The 18,363-nt window shown below is 45.6% G+C and overlaps 1 non-coding gene across 1 annotated transcript; it reads right to left on the reverse strand.

Moving 5' to 3' along the window:
• Positions 1 to 3,419: 3,419 nt before the first annotated feature.
• TRNAA-CGC (transfer RNA alanine (anticodon CGC)) lies at positions 3,420 to 3,491 on the reverse strand. Its single transcript has one exon. It is a non-coding gene; the product is annotated as a tRNA-Ala (tRNA).
• Between the last annotated feature and the right edge of the window lie 14,872 nt (positions 3,492 to 18,363).

Consider the following 18,363-nt stretch of genomic DNA (forward strand, 5'->3'; position numbering starts at 1 on the left):
TCTTCACACGCGTAGAGCTGTCTGTCTCACTCGCGGCTCTGCGACGTCTCTTTCGTCTGCGTCGCTTCCTGCGACTCGTCTCTGAGCCTACCGCTCGCAGCTCAAGGTCGCTAACACTCTCACTGCCCTCGTCAGCTGTCGACGCCGCTCCGTCTAGATGATTTTCGAAAAACCCACCTATTTCACACTCTAGATCGGCGGACAGCTTGACGCTCTTAGGAACAGTGCAGCTGCTTTCCCTCAAACACTCTAGTTCGCATTGCTGAGAGCTGTTTGCTACTGCACTGATATCCCCGCTACCTACTTTCGCTGCTTCTGAGCTTTCTTCGGTGTCCTTGCGTACTTCCACACTGTTTGCAAGATCCACCGTTGCGACAAACGCAGTTGAGGTCTGTACCAGCCTTTCTACCACTATCCTAGCTGTTTCGCTAGCATTAAACTGGCACAGCACCTCGTTGCACTGGCTCTGACCTTCGTCGGCCTCTCTCATTAGAGTAGCATCTTTCGCAGCTCTCGCAATTGGTTCATCTTCGAACCTGCTGCGCTCTTCACACGTGCTCGCCTTCTCTAAAGTTCTGGGCTGCACCTCACTTATTAGATCCTTGCACTTCTCGTGCGCTACAGTTGCGGATGGCTCAATCTTCCGCCTCATCGCTTCGATTTTTTCTTCCGACCGTTCAATCACTAGGCTGAGTGCCCGCTCACGCTCGTCACCTCGCTCCCGTTGTTCTATCTCCCATTTTCGCTCACTATCTACCTTGGTGCTATAAGAGACACGCGGACCTCTCTCAGGCTTGGTTTTACTACCAGCACAACGTCGCGCGTTCTTCACGGGAGCGTTCGTGAGCTTGTACTCTATTCGCTTTCTGTCAACTCTGATGCCGAAGCACCGCAGTAAAGCTGCCTTAGCTACATCGTACCTCTTGAACTGTTCCTCGGAAAGGTATAGTAACCTACCCATCAAGCTGCACGGAAGGACACTCGATAAGGCGACAGACCAATAGTCCTCGTCGAGCTCTAGTTCCCTGCAAACTTTTTCGTAAGAGGTTAGATAACTCTCTAAATCCTCGCCCGCTTCGAATGCATGGATCCTCGAATTTACTTGAGCTGATCTAAGGTACTGTATTGATCTTTTTCTCTCTTCCTGTTTTAATTTCAGGCTTTCCTCCCACTGCTCTCTCTTTTTCTGTCGTTCCAATCTTTCTTTTTCTTCTCTTTCTTTTCTATCCCTGCTTTCCTTTCGTTTCCGTTCCTCTCGTTCGCGTTCCTCTCGTTTCCGTTCCTCCAACCCTTTTAAAGCTTTTAACGCGTATCCAATATCCACCTCACTGGCGCTTTCCAAAATTAGCTCTAAAATTTCTGACCTGCCCATTCCTTTCTTAATCTTAATACCAAGATCTTCACAAATGTCCAAAAGACCATCTTTTAGCAGTGTCTTCACCTCACTGGCTTTTTGCGAGATCAGCCTCACAATAGCTGTCCTGCCCATTCCTTCCTCTACTTCAATGCCTAGATGCTTACTCACAAGCAAAAGCTCATCTTTTAGCATTGCCCTCCACGACATGATTGCCGTTGTACTTTGGTCCTGCATCTCACACAAATGTAGGGGATCCCTCTAACACACAAATAGGTGATCTCCCTAACTCACACACAATCCAGCTTCTACTCAATTCACACTCACAAAATGAAGCCTGGAAAGTTAAAGCAAAGACCAAGCACTCACCACAGCCCAGCACCATGTCGTGAAGTCGATCCCACCGCTGCCACCAGTTGTAAGGGTTGGGAAGGAAGATGTTGCAGGTGATGGCATCCGGATGGAGGAACTGAACGCTGACAAGAGGATACGAGAAACATAACAGAGGTTTATGACATTATTTACACTTATTTACAGGAAAGACGGGATAGTGGTTTCCCCAACCACATGCGTGGTGGTTGAACACTACATAGTTCAGAGCCAGGTTCAGAGAGCGCAATGTCCAGCACTCTCCGCGTCGTTTTATGCCCTGTCGGGCTCCTCCTCTCAGAGTCGAACACCAATCACGCACACACAGGTGAGGAGGGCGAGCATACAAGGTCCACGTGAACACTGTACGGTGGTGGCGCCAGCAGGGCTGGTCCTCGTCGTGGGTGTGCCGCTAGACGAGCGTTCCCACGATCCTGGCCGCATACTTCAAAGGGCCCACTGCACAGCTCGCCCAATTAGCGGGGCGATCTGCGTGCGCTGTCCGTCGCGGTCTCTTTCAGAAAGACGCCGTCTTTGTTGGCCTCTCTCGAACGGCTAATGGCGTCTTGGCGACACGACGTCTTGGTCCTCCGGCTAGCACGTACAGTGCCTGACGAGCATAGGCAGTCGGCCGGTCGGCTGGGTGATTGGGGATAAAAAGGGAGCACCGCTCCTCTGTCAGCTCCGGCGCCGGCCACGACAGCCCGATGAGTCGCCGAGTCCATTAGTCACCGCTTCTGCTTGAAGCGACGACAAAAGGTCCGCTTTTGAAGGACGTGAACTCGCCTCTGCCCGCCGCCTGGTCTGGAACAATCACTCAAATACTTGACAGCGTCGGTAAGACTGGGCGCCGAAGGGATTGAGAGATGAATCCCCAGGCCAAACCTAACAGTAGACACTCGCCGTATCATGGGGCTCACCTGCTCGCTGGTGCGTCTGAGGCCTGCTATTGTGCCCTTTGGATCCAAGGACGATGTGAGGTGAAGGCAAAGAACCCGAATATTTTGCACTGACGGGACGGGCCCGGACGGAAGAAAAATTTTAGGCGGCGGTAGCGGAGAGACTGAAAGAAGAGCCGATTTAGCTGGAGAGCACTCCAGGCCGCATGAACCAGCGTAGGTATCCACCAGAAGGGCAGCCTTTTGCAGGCCTTCTTAGATTTGCGCTAAAGAGCCGGTGTTGGTCCAGATTGTGATATTGTCCGCATATAGTGCGTGTTGTATTCCCTCGACCTCTCTTAGAAGAGAGGGGAGGTTCATCATCGCCAGGTTATAAAGCAAAGGAGACAGGACTGCCCCTTGAGGTGTACCCCGCGTGCCTAATAAGTACGGGCCGTGTTCGGTAGAATTAAGGAGAATGAAGGCGGTGCGATGTGATAGAAAGGCGCGAATGTAGTTGAAAATCTTCTACCCGCAGTTTGTGCTAGACAGATTAGTGAGTATAGTGCTGTGTTTGACGTTGTCGAACGCCCCGCAGAGATCGAGACATATCCGTGAATGCCCACTTTAGGCTTGGAGTTTAGGCTTGGCTTTTTAGATGCAGTGAAAGGCTCGGTGTTCGAGGTGCAGCAAATGTCGCACACTTACACACACAAAAAGGCGACACGTCAGGCAATCGAATACTTTTCGTGAAGTTTTCCAGAAAACACACCTATTAGGGTACCTCTTGGAGAATTTGAACGGAAGAAAAAAAAGATTGGAGGTGCCGGGGTTCGAACCCGGGACCTCTCACATGCGAAGCGAGCGCTCTACCACTGAGCTACACCCCCAATACACTCCTGCGCGTTCAGTAATACACTGCCAAGAATGACAGCATATCTACGTTTGGGAATGAACGATGATAATGATGATTTTTGGCCTCTATCCACTGTGTGGGATCAGCCTAAAGTGAGGTGGATCATTCAGTCTGGATATGTTAATAATAATAATAATAATAATAATAATAATAATAATAATAATAATAATAATAATAATAATAATAATAATAATAATAATAATAATAATAATAATAATAATAATAATGATAATAATAATAATAATAATAATAATAATAATAATAATAATAATAATAATAATAATAATAATAATAATAATAATAATAATAATAATTATAATAATAATAATATGCATTATTATTATGATTATTATTATTATTATTATTATTATTATTATTATTATTATTATTATTATTATGATTATTATTATTATTATTATTATTATTATTATTTATGTTTCATTCCTTATAGAGGCTAGCAATGCAATTTATTGAAGTGTTGATCGTGATAGATGCTCATTTTAGCTTACATTATTTCAACTTGGCCTCGTCGTCCGATTTATTCTTTTGGCCCGTGGCACTCTTGCGAAGTGTACTGCGAAGTTGAAACAGGATTCACATCCCACTCATGGCGGAAGCTGTAACGATATGTAAATAGTACTTAGCCCTGCACTTACTTATGTTTGTCACATGACAAAAATAAATTAATTGATAGCTCACAAAATAAATAAACAAAGAACCAGCGAGTAACTTTACTGCGGTTTTTAACTGCCGTATTGATCAAGCGCGGGTTTCATGTTCAAAGAAGTGAACGCAAATATTTTCTATTTGTTCGTTATTATAGGTGTTCAGTGATGGGAAAGATGTTATTAGTGAGCTCATTTATTCGATTCAGCTGCTATATAGAAACTGGTCACTCATCCGCTTAATACAGACTGCGGAACGATGAAGTCGAGAAATCTGCCCAGGTTTTCAAGCGCGGCAGAATGCGTATTGTGTGGTTTACGTTCTATTTTTTTCGCATTTTGATCGTTCTAAACGAGCATGAGCACAAAAAATTTTGAAAGTGGGAAATCAATAGATATATAATGAAATGAAATGAACAGATTTTATTTATTGAGAGAATACAGAAAAACGAAGCGAAGCTAAAGGCCATTCGGCCTGACGTGGCTTCGCGTAGCGACGCCTCGTCATATTTATGTGGAGATATACTCAACACATTTATGTGAAGATAAACTCAACATGTACAAAATATCAAGGAAAAACATTGAATAGAACATAATAAAATCAGTTTCAAAGTGCAAGCCACGCGACTGAGCGAGATTAGGATGAAGACCCTCGTGGCACCGATATCAACTAGGCGAGAGTGTAAGAAGTCCTACGTCACCAGTTTGTGTTGGCTGTTTGCTTGGCAGGCGTGTCGCGCTTGCACTATCTGTGATTTCTTCCGTCATGCCGGGGGCAGTGCTGACTGCCAGTACAGAACACACTTGAGAGATCTCGGGCGTGGCAATTGCGACACAGTTTTGCGTTGTCATGTGGGCAGCTATGTTTACATCCCCGCCGGAACTGCTCCTGCCTAACTAGGTACTCTTTGAAGGCGAAACTGTGACTGAGTGTGCCAGAAATGTTTTTAAATAAAACGTTGTGACGCACAAGGGCAAACAATTTTCTCAGCCGTGATGAGTGGGTGATTAGCTACCTATTACAAAAAAAGATAATTTCCAAAATTTTTGTGTTATTGCTTCATCCAGCATGGACGAACTGCTCTAAGCATACATTTTAGTCAAGTAACAAACTGGCAATAAGCAGCGTCTAGCAACGTTTTTGTAAGCTCCATTGAGTTGAAGCGGCAGGAAGAAGGCTTGAAGTCGGTGAAAGAGGGCCGGGGCACACCGCATTGAACGTGAAAAGTCACCGAAGGCGCCGAGAACCGTGATGCAAAAATGTCATCAAAACGTAATGACGTCACACGCAGTCAGAAGTTGCGGTCACCATGAGGGTAAATAATGTGACATCACCTATGGAATGCCACCATAGCTTGGGAAATGGTGCGTCGGTGCCCAGCCGAGGGACTGCAAAACAACCTTGGGAGAAGAAAGCTTGTAGGAGTAAGGAAGAGGGGAGGGAGGGATGAATGCAATTTACTGCAAATAGAAAGAGCATTTTGGAGCATGTGACCTAATTCTTGGTGTGACTGAGTGGTTTATTGCCCTCAGGTCGACCAGCTGCTCTAAAGGTATTGGTAAGTTTTGAATAAGCAACGATATTCATCACATCAAACCACTTTGGTCCGCCACATAGGAGTGAAACCGTGCCATTTCGGGGCAAGGATGTCTTTTTCTTTTTATTGCCGGCTCATGCAATTTCCCCGCTCTTGTTAGGTTGGACATTACGCAACCGAGTCAATACGTTCTTAGTGTAAAGTATAGTTATGCAAAAGAATCCATGTGACTACACGCAATGAAGAGTAATTACATTTATGCGTTTTTCCCAATCTCCTTAGGACACACTTCACTGATTCGAAGTAGCAATAAACATGTTACTCCTCGTACAGAAAAAAAGATATAATTAACGGAAAAGTCTTCAAATTTATTACCGCGTGATAACACTTAGATCATTGACAGTATATTATTATTGTGATAAGGAAAGCCAGCCTACTAATGATCTCTCGGGCAGACCTGCAAATAGATTTTCGAGTGATTTTCCATCTGCGATTCCTTAAACATTTAGTCAACGCTCTCGGAGTGAGTGCGGGTAGGTCACATACTAAAAAAAATTGGCCACGTAAATGCGTGCTTTATTGAAAATGTCGTTGAAATATAACAGTTTTCTACCGGTAAAGCAGTCATTTATGTATTGCCTTGCTTCAGCACCTCCTTCATGATGAATGGGCTGCATCTGGCTGGTATTGATAAATACAGTAGGTGCTGCGTGAAATATGTACGCTGTCTATCAGTGTCATCAAAAATTATAACCCAAGGCCACTGCCAGGTGGCAACGCCATATTGTCGGTGGAGCGCTGTCTGTGCATAGCGTCGCAAACACTAGGGTGTTTGAAATACGTACCTATGTATTTTACAGTAAAGGAACACCCCTTATACCTATTTATTGACGCTGCCCCTTAAATATCCATGGTATATAATTTTTCGTCAACAGTAGATTCACAAGTATGAACGCAGCCACCAGTTCAAGATGGTTTGGCGTACATTATTACACCGAGACACTAGGCCGCTTTGCGGCAGAGAGTCCACGAAAATTTTACCAGTTCTTACAAAACAAAGACAACCGTATCCCTGATGAAATAATGAACGGAGAAACCGCTGTCACAAACAAAAACGAAATAGCAAACGCATTTAATTCCTACTTTCAGAGCGTTTTCTCAAGACCACAAAACTTGAGTATTATAACGGTGCCAGGTCCTTCAAGCCTAATAAATATATCCTTGGAAGGGGTGACAGAACTATTATTGCGGCTAGACGTAAAAAAATCGACCGGCCCTGACGGTATCCCAGCTGTTTTTCTTAAGAGGTATGCTGAAATTATAGCTAGATTCCTAGTAATAATATTTGATGTTTCGATTAAAACTAGTTCAGTGCCCGACGATTGGCTGCTAGCACGTGTAATTCCGGTATTTAAGAAAGGTAACAGATTATTAGTCAGCAATTATCGACCAATCTCCCTTACCTGTATTTGTTGCAAATTACTTGAACATATTATAGCGAAATATTTAAATACTTTTCTTGAACAAAATAAAGTAATTCACAGCGCGCAACATGGCTTCCGACGGGGATTATCTACCACCACACAATTATTAGCAACTGTTAACGAGTTCTCCAAAGTTCTGGACAAGTCTGGACAGTTTGATGTCATCTTTATGGACTTTTCCAAGGCCTTTGACAAGGTCCCGCATATCAAGCTAATAGATAAAATGAAGGTTATTGGCATTTCTCCGGAAATAATTAACTGGGTCATAGCATACTTAACGAACAGGAAACAGTACGTAGATATAAACGGTTTCACCTCTGGTTATTTGGGGGTGTTATCTGGAGTCCCGCAAGGGTCAGTTTTCTGGCCTATACTATTTAATATTTATATTAACGATTTAGTTCAAGCCATCTGACCTGGCGTGTCTGTTAAGTTATTTGCAGACGATTGCATAATCTTTAATACCATAAATTCTATCTCTGACCAGCATGACTTGTGTGAAAACTTAATCTACATAAAAGAATGGTGTAAAAAGTGGGAAATGGTAATTAATTTTGAGAAAACTGCATATTTATGTCTGAGTAACAAAATCCGAAAACTGGAGTTTACTTATTATGTAGGTGGATACGCTATCAGGCAAGTAGAAGAATTCAAGTACTTGGGCGTAACGATTACATCGAAGCTTAGCTGGACAGCACATATTGATGGTATATGTTCGGCTGCCAGGAGAAAATTAGGCTTTCTAAAATATAAATTGGGTCGTTCTTCTAGTTCACTAAAACTTAGAGCCTATAAAGTCATAGTTCGTCCTTCTCTTGAATATGCCAGCATTGTGTGGGACCCCCACACAGCTGGAAATATACAAAAAATAGAAAAAATACAACGATTAGCTGCTCGATTTATATACAACCGGTATAGATGTCGCGATTCGCCGTCAGCCCTGTTGCAGGATGCGAACCTCCAACTTTTGGCCGATCGAAGGAAAACTGCACGGCTTAACATTTTCCGCCTTTTATACTTTTCCAGATCAGGATTGCATGCACCAGATTACATAACACAGGACACAACCAGGTCTTCACGTCATAAACATAGTCGTAGCATTACACCTATATTTGCACGCACTAACATTTACAAGTATTCATTTTTCCCGAGAACTGTCTCTGATTGGAATGCTCTGCCCCATGATTCCCCTATGCTCAACACGCCGAGATGAAACTATACTCTTTTCTTGTTGCTTAAGTCTGCTTCTTTGCCTGTATTTGTCCCTTGTTTTTCACGAATTTTTAATGTACTTGAATTTTGTTCTGCAGTGAATATATACTGCAGCGGAAGTGTGTATGTATGTAGAAGAATTTTGAACTGTATTGCCCTCTCCTGCATGGACCATACTTGGTCCACAGTATGTGATAAATAAATAAATAAATAAATAAATAAAATAAGCATGAGATTAAACCTTGCGTCTGTAAACTAATCGTGTGACAGACAGACAGACAGACAGACAGACAGACCATAATTAATGCATTCAAGTATGCTAAGAAACACCAGAGTCTTTTATATGAACATAACCTCGGAGCCAACAAGCTAATGGGTGAACGGCGGCTACTAAACTCCATTTAGATGGTAAGCATCTTCGACGATGCTGCGATTTTTTCAGGGTGTGCGCTTGCGCAGTTTACACCCGGTATTCCGATATACGTGAATAATTTAGGCCTACAGCGCACGCTACGTACGTAAATGTTTCGCCATAAGTTACGACAGTGGTCTTCAGTCGCTGTGCCGTCAGTTAGCCATTCTCTACTTCACAACCATGCGCGTGCGTCATTATATGCCCCTTTATATATATATATATATATATATATATATATATATATATATATATATATATATATATATATATATATATATATATATATATATATATATATATATATATATATATATATATATATATATATATATATATATATATATATATATATATATTTCATCATCTGTAGATACCCTCATCAGTGTGCGCCAGCTTGAGCTCGTCTCGAATAAAGGTCTTCCTCATAAGTGATGGACGGTACTTCTCGGTCCTCAAGTCCTCTCGCACGTTGCCACTGCAGCTCCGCTCAGGTCATCGACTACTACCACCTGCCATGGCAGTGCAAGACGATCCTGGTTCGTCCAACATAGCCGGCCCAGCGCAGCCTCTGCCGTCCACTCTGGCCATCCACAGCTACCAGCGTGATTCGCCAGTACTCTCGGGTCTCATAGGGGATGATGTTCAAGATATGGCCACACACTTACGACTTCGTCAGCGAGTTTAACAGGCGAGGTACTCTACACAAATTACGTATGGTCCCTTTCAACCTGACTGATGTTGCCAAAACCTGGTTTTGGAACCACCTCCAAGATCTCCCCGACTGGGACACGTTCACACGACAGCTTCGTCAGATTTTTGGTTCCCCTAGTGTTCATGCTGAGACAGCAAAGAAGAAGCTTGCTGACCACATTCAACTGGTGGGTGAATTATACACTTCGTACATTGAGGATGTTCTTGCCTTGTGCAAGCGTGTAAACTCATCTATGCCCCAAAGCGACCAAATACGCTATATTATCAACGGCATCAATACCGCCGCATTCAACGCCCTTGCGTCGCAAAATCCTACCACGACTCAATATGTCATACCCATTTGCCAGAGATTAGATGAACTTCATTCTCTTCGTCTCTGCCATGATGCCTCGGACATTCGTCTTCCTGTGGCCCTCGGCATCCGTGCCCGGGTTCGTGACATCGTTCGTGAGGAGCTTCATGGGCGCTGCTCTTCCTGCGCTCCACCATTTACTTTAGCCTCAGCTCCAACCAACTTGCGGGACATCATTCGGCCAGAGATTGCATCTGCGTCACATCCATCTTGTTTCACCAAAACCAGACCTCGACCAACGTACGCTGAAGATGTGGTGCTCTCAGCACCCACCATTATCCCAGCGGTTACATAAGGTTGTCATGTACCCGTGGCGTCAGTGTCACCACCGATGCGTCCACGGCCGTATTACTTCATACCGCGTCCTCCTCGTCCAATCTGTTATGATTGCGGCTATAGGGGTCACATAACTCGGTTTTTCCGAAGAAAACCATCAGGACGAGCAGCGTGGCTACGCTCCGTAGGAACGCGGATGCTTCAGTCTACCCATGAACTACCAGCGCACGCCTTACCGGTCTTCCTTTCAGCATTCGCCCTCTCCTCCTTACACTATGGGTATGCCTGTGAACTCCCGTTAGTCTTGCCGCCACTCACCATCTCCCAATCGCCGTTCCGTGTCGCGTCGAAGAGATCTTTCTTGGTAAGAAGCGCAGCAACCTATATACACGGAACACACGACACAAGCACTTAACTAAACGTTTATTTCAAATGTCCGAGTATACAAAGGGGATGAAAGGAAAAAATAGTAAAAGGAAGAACAACAAAAAGCACGCGCGGAATGAACTTTAATTTTTGAGTCGCATGATTGATAATAACAGATCAGTAATGCATGCCACTGCACGTGTTCTTTTCGTTGTTCTGCCTTTTATTATTTCTTTTCTCTTTCACCCCCTTTGTATACTTTAACGTTTCAATAGAAGTTTAGTTGAAGTTAAGCGTTTGTGTCGTGTGTCCCATGTATAAGTTGCTGCACTTTCTACTAAGACGGATCCATACGAACTGGCCCGATAGAATTGGTTGTCGAATAGATACTGCTGTGCCATGATGGCGACTGCCTCGTCATCACTGTCCCGTTGTGTGCTGGGGTTTGCGTCGAGCTAGTGCAGCATGACAAACCTTCATTCATAAGTTCATGCTACGTTGAAGCTGTACTGCCAATTCTGTAATGAAAACAAAAATGATGACCGCGTGAAATTTTTCCTGAGGCTTTGGCTGTCCGTGGTAAGTACGCGCGCTTTCCTTGGTCAAGCAAAACCATCGTGGTTGCGTGGCACGTACGGCGTCACACTGCTACGCTCGGGCGCGGTACGAGTTGCTGCCCTCTGTAACGGAACTTCAGTGCAGGCCAAATAACACGAACACTATGATCGCAAATTGTGGGTTCGTTGAAAAAACACAGTAGATGAAAATTATTCCTGAGTCCCAAACTACAGCGTGCGTCATAGTCATGCCTTCTTTGGTACATGAAAGCCTAGTGATTATGATGTTCATCAGACGCCTTTATCCGATGCAAGCAAAGTAATGTAAATTTGAGAGTTTTTTTTTTGTTAGAAACATAATTAATGAGAACAACAATACAAAGATACGTAGAAAACGCAGAAAACGCAGAATTCGTTCACTCTACGCCAGCAATACTACGCTAGTTTGCAGAGCTTAAAGGTTTAGTGCTTTTCAGTGTTGGCTCGATAACTCCTAAACTTTACACCAAACATTAAAACCGCTATGTACATAAATTAGGCCGTATATAATTTTTAGCAGTTTTAATACGTTCAGTTTTTTTATTTTCTATTGGAATCCCCTTAGCGTAAGGAAAACAAAAAAATTAGAATGATCTCGCATAAACAGGAACATAGCATTTCAGGACACTCATTGTTCGTAATTTTTTTTTTTGTAAACGAGGCTGTTGTCAGACTGCTATTACGCTGTGTTAATGTTCGCACCGAAAAAGAACGATAACAACGATACACACTGCAGCTGTGATATGAACGTACATTTCCATGAAGGGATAGAATGTTGCGCCAGTTAACGTCTTCATGCTAAAAAAATAAGCTGATCAATAACGCCTGGATTGGGTCAATTAGCGCACAATAAGTCTCTTCTCGAACGTGACCGGACAAAAAGTGTCTGCGTTTATTATATATATATATATATATATATATATATATATATATATATATATATATATATATATATATATTGTAAGATGGCGTCCAGTACCCTCAAAACTCTTCTTTTTATTGTCTCGAGTATGTGCCCCACAACCTTTTGTCTGCGGGTGGTAAGCGGATGTGGTCTTATGAACCGTGCACCAAGTTTTTAGAATTTCGTCAAGAATCGTCGACATGAAGGCCTTGCCCCGGTCACTCAACAACGTGCGAGGTGCACCATAACGCAACGCAATGGCTTCTAAAAAGAAGGCGGCAACGTCTGAGGCGGAGCTAGTGCGTAGAGGAGCGGTCTCCGCGTATCGTGTGAGGTGGTCGATGGCTGTGACGATCCAGCGGTGGCCCAATGGCGTTACGGGAAGTGATCCGACGAGGTCTATTCCGACAACGACAAAAGGTGTATCGGGACATGGAATGGGTTGTAATAATCCAGCAGGAGCAGAAGTTGGTCGTTTCCGGCGTTGACACAGTGCACAAGAAGCGACATAATTAGCCACAAAGGTAGAAAGACCAGGCCAGAAGAAACGGCTCCTAACGCGGTTGTTGGTCTTCTGAAATCCCAAGTGTCCAGCTGATGGGTCATCGTGGAGTGTTTCGAGAGCTTGTTTTCGCAGTGAACAGGGAAGTACTGGCACCCACCGATGTCCATCCGCATTGTAAGTATAGCGCTGCAGGATATTGTTGTCTAGCTTGAACTGCCGTAGCTGACGACGTGGTCTGGCATTAGGTGCAGAAGGCGAGTCATTCAAGTACCCGATGATGCGGTTACAATATGGGTCGTCACGTTGGCACGCGGCAAACTGAGCGCTGCTGTTTAAAGATAGTGACCCAGCAACTGCCAGGGGTGATAACGTGAGTGCAGAGGAAGCCGCTTGATCATCTGAGGGGCATCGAGGATGCGTGGTTGAAGATTAAAGTGGCAGAGGGCAGCGAAAGAGAGTGTCGGCATCCTGATGCTGTTTGCCAGACCTGTACACAACGTCAAAAGTGTACTCTTGCAAACGGAGTATCCAGCGACCGAGTCGACCAGACAAAGTCTTTAGCGAGGACAGCCAGCATAGGGCATGGTGGTCGGTAATGACTGTGAAGTGGTGTCCATACAGATAAGGTTGAAACTTCTGGATGGCCCAAACGACAGCAAGACATTCCTGTTCTGTTATCGAGTAGTTCTGCTCCGCAGGTGTTAGTGCGCGGCTGGCATACGCAACTACTCGCTCACGTGAAGTGTCGTCGCGCTGGAGGAGGACGGCACCGATTCCGTGGCCGCTGGCATCTGTGTGAAGGAAAGTGGGTGTGCTCTCATCAAAGTGACAGAGGACCGGGTCTGATGTCAAAGCACGTTTAAGGGCTTGGAAAGCACACTCGCACTCGTCAGTCCAAGTGAAGGCCGTTCCTGACGTCAGAAGCTTGTGTAACGGCCCCGCAATGGCAGCAAAGTAACTGATAAAGCGGCGGAAGTAAGACGCCAGGCCCACGAAACTTCGCAATTGTTTTGATTGCCCGGACGTGGAAAATAATTACGGCAGCAACCTTGCCGGGGTCAGGTCGAACGCCATCTTTGCTGACAAGGTGACCCAAAATTTTGATGCTCCTGCTGGCGAAGTGGCACTTCTTTGTATTGAGCTGAAGCCCAGCGTTCTAAATGCACGTAAAAACTTCGTCCAAACGCTTAAGGTGCTGAGGAAAAGTAGAAGAATAAATTACGATGTCGTCCAAATAGCATAAGCAGGTTTTCCACTTGAGACCACGTAAGACAGTATCTATCATGCGCTCGAATGTTGCTAGAGCGTTGCAGAAGCCAAAAGGCATCACGTTGAATTCGTAAAGCCTGTCAGGCGTTGCAAACGCTGTTTTCTCCTTATCTGCTTCGCGCATAGGTATTTGCCAATACCCGGATCGAAGGTCAAGGCTGGAAAAATATTCTGCGCCTTGTAGAGAGTCCAGGGCATCATCTATGCGTGGCAAGGGATATACATCTTTTTTCGTTATCTTATTGAGCGCTCTGTAATCAACACAAAAGCGGACAGAGCCATCCTTTTTTCGTACCAACACCACAGGAGACGACCAAGAGCTCGATGAAGGTCGAATAATATCCCGTTTGAGCATGTCGGCGACGTTTTCCTCAATCATTTGCCGTTCCGCCGAAGACAGACGGTATGGGCGGCGGCGAACAATGGAGCTGCCTTCGGTTTCGATGCTGTGCTCTGCAACAGAGGTGCGGCCCAAAACTTTGGAATGTATGCCGAACAAAATGCTGTGCCTTTGGAGAAGGTCTAAAAGGTCTCTCTTTTGCTCAGCAGTGAGGTGAGGACTTATGGTAGCATTTAAAGCAGCAGTGGTTGCCTTGGTATCGGTTGTAGCAGACAACGGCGGTGATTCTGCGTGAAGAGGAACCAGCGAAAAAGGCTCGCTGTCAGCGAAGCAGCTCACAGCCGTGCCCTGGGGCAGCATCACTGGCGAAGAAGTTGGGTTCAAGGCGGTGACCAATGCCTTACCGTCATTATACCGCACAAGGCCGGGTGCAATGGTAAGCCCCGCAGGTTTGGAGCGAACTGATGGAGCAATGAACACGTCACCGTTAACAATAGTATCCAAAGCGGTCGTGAGAACTCGTTCATCTCCTGGCGAAATAAAACAATCCGCGGCAGCAAAAAAAAAAACGGAAGCTGTATGGATCGACATCAGATGAACTCTCAGTAGCTGACATATGAATTACTCGCTGACGACACGATATGAAAGCTGGGGCCGAAGAAAGGAAGTCCCATCATAAAATGACTGTGTGAGTGCACAAAGGAAGTACAAAAAACTGAATGTGGTGAAGTATGCCATCTATGAAAACGCGGACTGTACAAAAACTTGAAGGCTGAAAGGAACTCCATCTGCGCAACGAAGGGGAGGGCCATCGTATGGCGTCTTAACTTTTTTCAAGAGAGCACAAAAGTCTGCACGAATTACGGAAAGTGATGCGCCTGTGTCTACTAGTGCCTCTGTCTGTATACCTTCAACATACACCAATAAAACATTTGATGGGTGGTCTGGAGGAGTTTGACGCAGTTCGAAAGATGCAGCTTTCCCTCCCGAAGCTGCACTGTTTAGTTTTCCAGTTGGTGATCGGGAATCGAAGTAGAAGGTCGAAGTGGAGAGCAGGAACGCCGCATCGGTGAAGGTGAGCGGCGACGTGAGAAACGGGAACTGCCAACTGAGGCAAAGTTCTGCGGAGACGGCGACCAGCGTGTGCTGTTCTGATACAGTCGGTGATAGGGTGGTCCAATTGGGCAGAAGTCGTCCCGTTCATAGTCACAGTAGCTTCGTCTTTCGTCTTGTTGACGGCGTCGGCAAAACCTTGAAATCTGACCACGGATGCCGCAATAAAAGCAAGTCGGTCGTATAGTGCGCCAGGTGTTGTGAGGCTGGGAAGATGGTCGTGGTGCGAGCGAGTTGGGTGAACCATGCACATCGGGCGCTGATAGCTACATTGGGCTGTGCTGGGCAGCAGATATCCTAGCAGCAACCTGAGCATAAGTTGGCATGGCCACAGGATATGAACTCAGAACAGGTGTGACAGTCATCGAGGCCAGGCTTTAGTGGGGCGCAGGCGTCGTTGCAGCAACGTGAGCATAACTTGGCATGGGCACGGGATGTGAGCTCGGAACTGGTGTGCCTGTGATCAAGGCCAGTTCCTCCCTCACGACGTCGCGTAAACTAGTAGCAGGTGGCGTCTTTCGAATATCAAGGTGGCGAGGTGAAGCCTGCGCATGAAGTTCCTCGCGGATGATAGAGCGGATCAATGCACGCAGTTCTGTTGTGTCATGACTCAAGGTGAGATCAGGCATATCAGGTTGCACCCGAGTGGTTTGAAGCTCCTCGAGGCGCTGACAGGTAGCTACAACATCGGCTACGGTCTGGGGATTCTGCACCACAAGCGCGTTAAAAGCGACCGTCGCAATGCCTTTTAGCAGGTGGCGCACACGGTCGTTTTCCGCCATATGGTTGTCGATGCGGCGGCAAAGGGCGAGAACATCTTCAATGTAAGAAGTGTAAGACTCGCCGGGGCGTTGTATGCCTGCACCAAGTCGTTTCTTGGCGATATCCGAGCGCACTGACGGGTTGGCGTAAATCTAGTGGAGCTGGCGCGTAAAGGCGGGCCATGTCAAAAAATCTGTAGCGTGGTTCAAAAGCCACGTTTTTGCGACGCCACTCAAGTAGAATGCAAAGTGGGTGAGTTTCGCAGGCTCATCCCAGTTGTTGATGGCACTCACGCGGTCATACTCCTCGAGCCAGTCTTCCACGTCCTCACCCGGGAGCCCTGCGAAAAGAGGAGGATCCTTTTGAGGGCTGGTGACCAGGTGAGAAGGGTTTCTTGGCGGTGAGAGCGGTTGCGTAGCTGCTGCGCTGGGCTGGTCGGCTTGCGACATTACCGAACCCAAGTCGTTTAAGCGGCGGCCTGAACGGAGCTCCAGGGATGTATTCTAGAAGACGCTGGGGTTGTCCGAGCACGAGAGGACGCAGGAATCGGGCAGCACCTACTACACTTGTAAGATGGCGTCCAGTACCCTCAAGACTCTTCTTTATTGTCTCGAGTATGTGCCCTACAACCTAAACTGGAGTGGTGATGATGAGTATGTACAGATGAAAAGATGGAACGAGTAATGATGCTCACAATATATATATATATATATATATATATATATATATATATATATATATATATATATATATATATATATATATATATATATATAGCATGAATAAAGGCAGGGAGGTTAACGAGAAAGCAAGTATGTAGTTTGTTACCGTGCACTGGGGAAGGGGAAATGGGAGACAGTAAAGTAAGGGAAACAGGATGAGACAGAAAACAGAAAGAGAGCGGGAGGGAAGAGGACACGCACACACGATAATGTGACAATTGTTCAACGAGGCTGGTCGATCGCAAAAACTTCAGTATAGGGCCTTCGTTGCTTTTTGTCGTGAAGCTCGATCTCTCCGGCATTGCAAAATTAAGTTTTCGGAAAGCGGCTGGCCGTCGAGGCGTGCAAACACTGCAGACATGAACTGCCTCTGGCAGTTTTACTGAGGGCACTGACACAAAATACATTCGATGGATTCGCCAGCGCCACAATGGTCACACGCAGCACTGTCTGCCTATCTGGTGCGGCAAGCGAACGCGTTCGTGTAAGACAACTTAAGTCACATACGGCAGAGAACGGTTGTCTCAAATCTGAATAACTCGGATGGAATGAGAAGTCGTAGTGTGGATCTAGATGGTGAAGATGGGTGTGCAGAAATCCGGGCGTGTTCCAAAAGACCTGCTGACATCGTGCGCGAGCGTATTATTCCTTGCTGTTGCGTCATTTCTTGATAGTGGAATGGGATCCATCATGCTATTTTTGTGAGAGTTCTTTGCTGCATCGTCGGCATGCTCGTTTTCAATGATTCCACAGTGGCCTGGTTATGCCATGTCCTTTCTGCAATACTCATTGATACAATTGTCTTGCTTCAAGCACGAATTGATCACGAGGTCCACGACATAGCACAGTTGGAATACAATACAGAGCTGGTTTCGAATTGGTGAAAATCTACCACTTTAAATGTGCTTCTAGATCAATCCTGCGGAGTGCACAGCGGAGTGCTGCGAGCCCTGGGGCTGTGAATGTTGTTTTGTGAGACGCTCCAAATTGAATGGTTTTGGTTTTCGCTAGGAATATCACAGCTCCTGCAGATCCCCTAACATTTGTCGAGCCATCCGTGCAAAGTTTCACGTGGTGTTTGTATCCTTTGTGCAGCATAAGTAGAGTCAGCTGCTTCAAAGCTGGTGTCGACAGATATGCCCTTTTTGGTATTATCGGCACTGTCAAACGTAGGTTTGGGCAGTCTAAAAACCAAAAGGGCGAACGAAAAACAAATAAGACGTGACTGATCCCCAATATAGAAATCCGTAAAACACAAAAATGAAACGTGTTTTTGCAAAGATAGTTGAACATTTATTGTGTACCGTTTCAGCAACAGCGCCAAATTGCAAATATTAGGAATGGCAAGCACACCTCAAGCAGAAAGAACGCATGGCAATGAATTCTTAGGATGAGCGCGGACTCACAACTCCAATATTCGACACGTAAAGCGTGCTATTCAAACAGAAAGCAAGAGGGACGAAACGAGCACACAAGCATACAGAGGACAAAGGTGAAAAACTGTCGCAATTCTTTCTGCGCCATGTGTTAACAGCACGCTCCTCTCGTAAAGGCGGCCATGGCCGCGTGAGAAGGGACCTTCGTCTACACCCAAAGCAGGAGTCTGATAAGCGCGC

This window comes from Rhipicephalus microplus, unplaced genomic scaffold (assembly GCF_043290135.1).
Source record: "Rhipicephalus microplus isolate Deutch F79 unplaced genomic scaffold, USDA_Rmic scaffold_21, whole genome shotgun sequence".
In the NCBI taxonomy this organism is placed as follows: domain Eukaryota; kingdom Metazoa; phylum Arthropoda; class Arachnida; order Ixodida; family Ixodidae; genus Rhipicephalus; species Rhipicephalus microplus.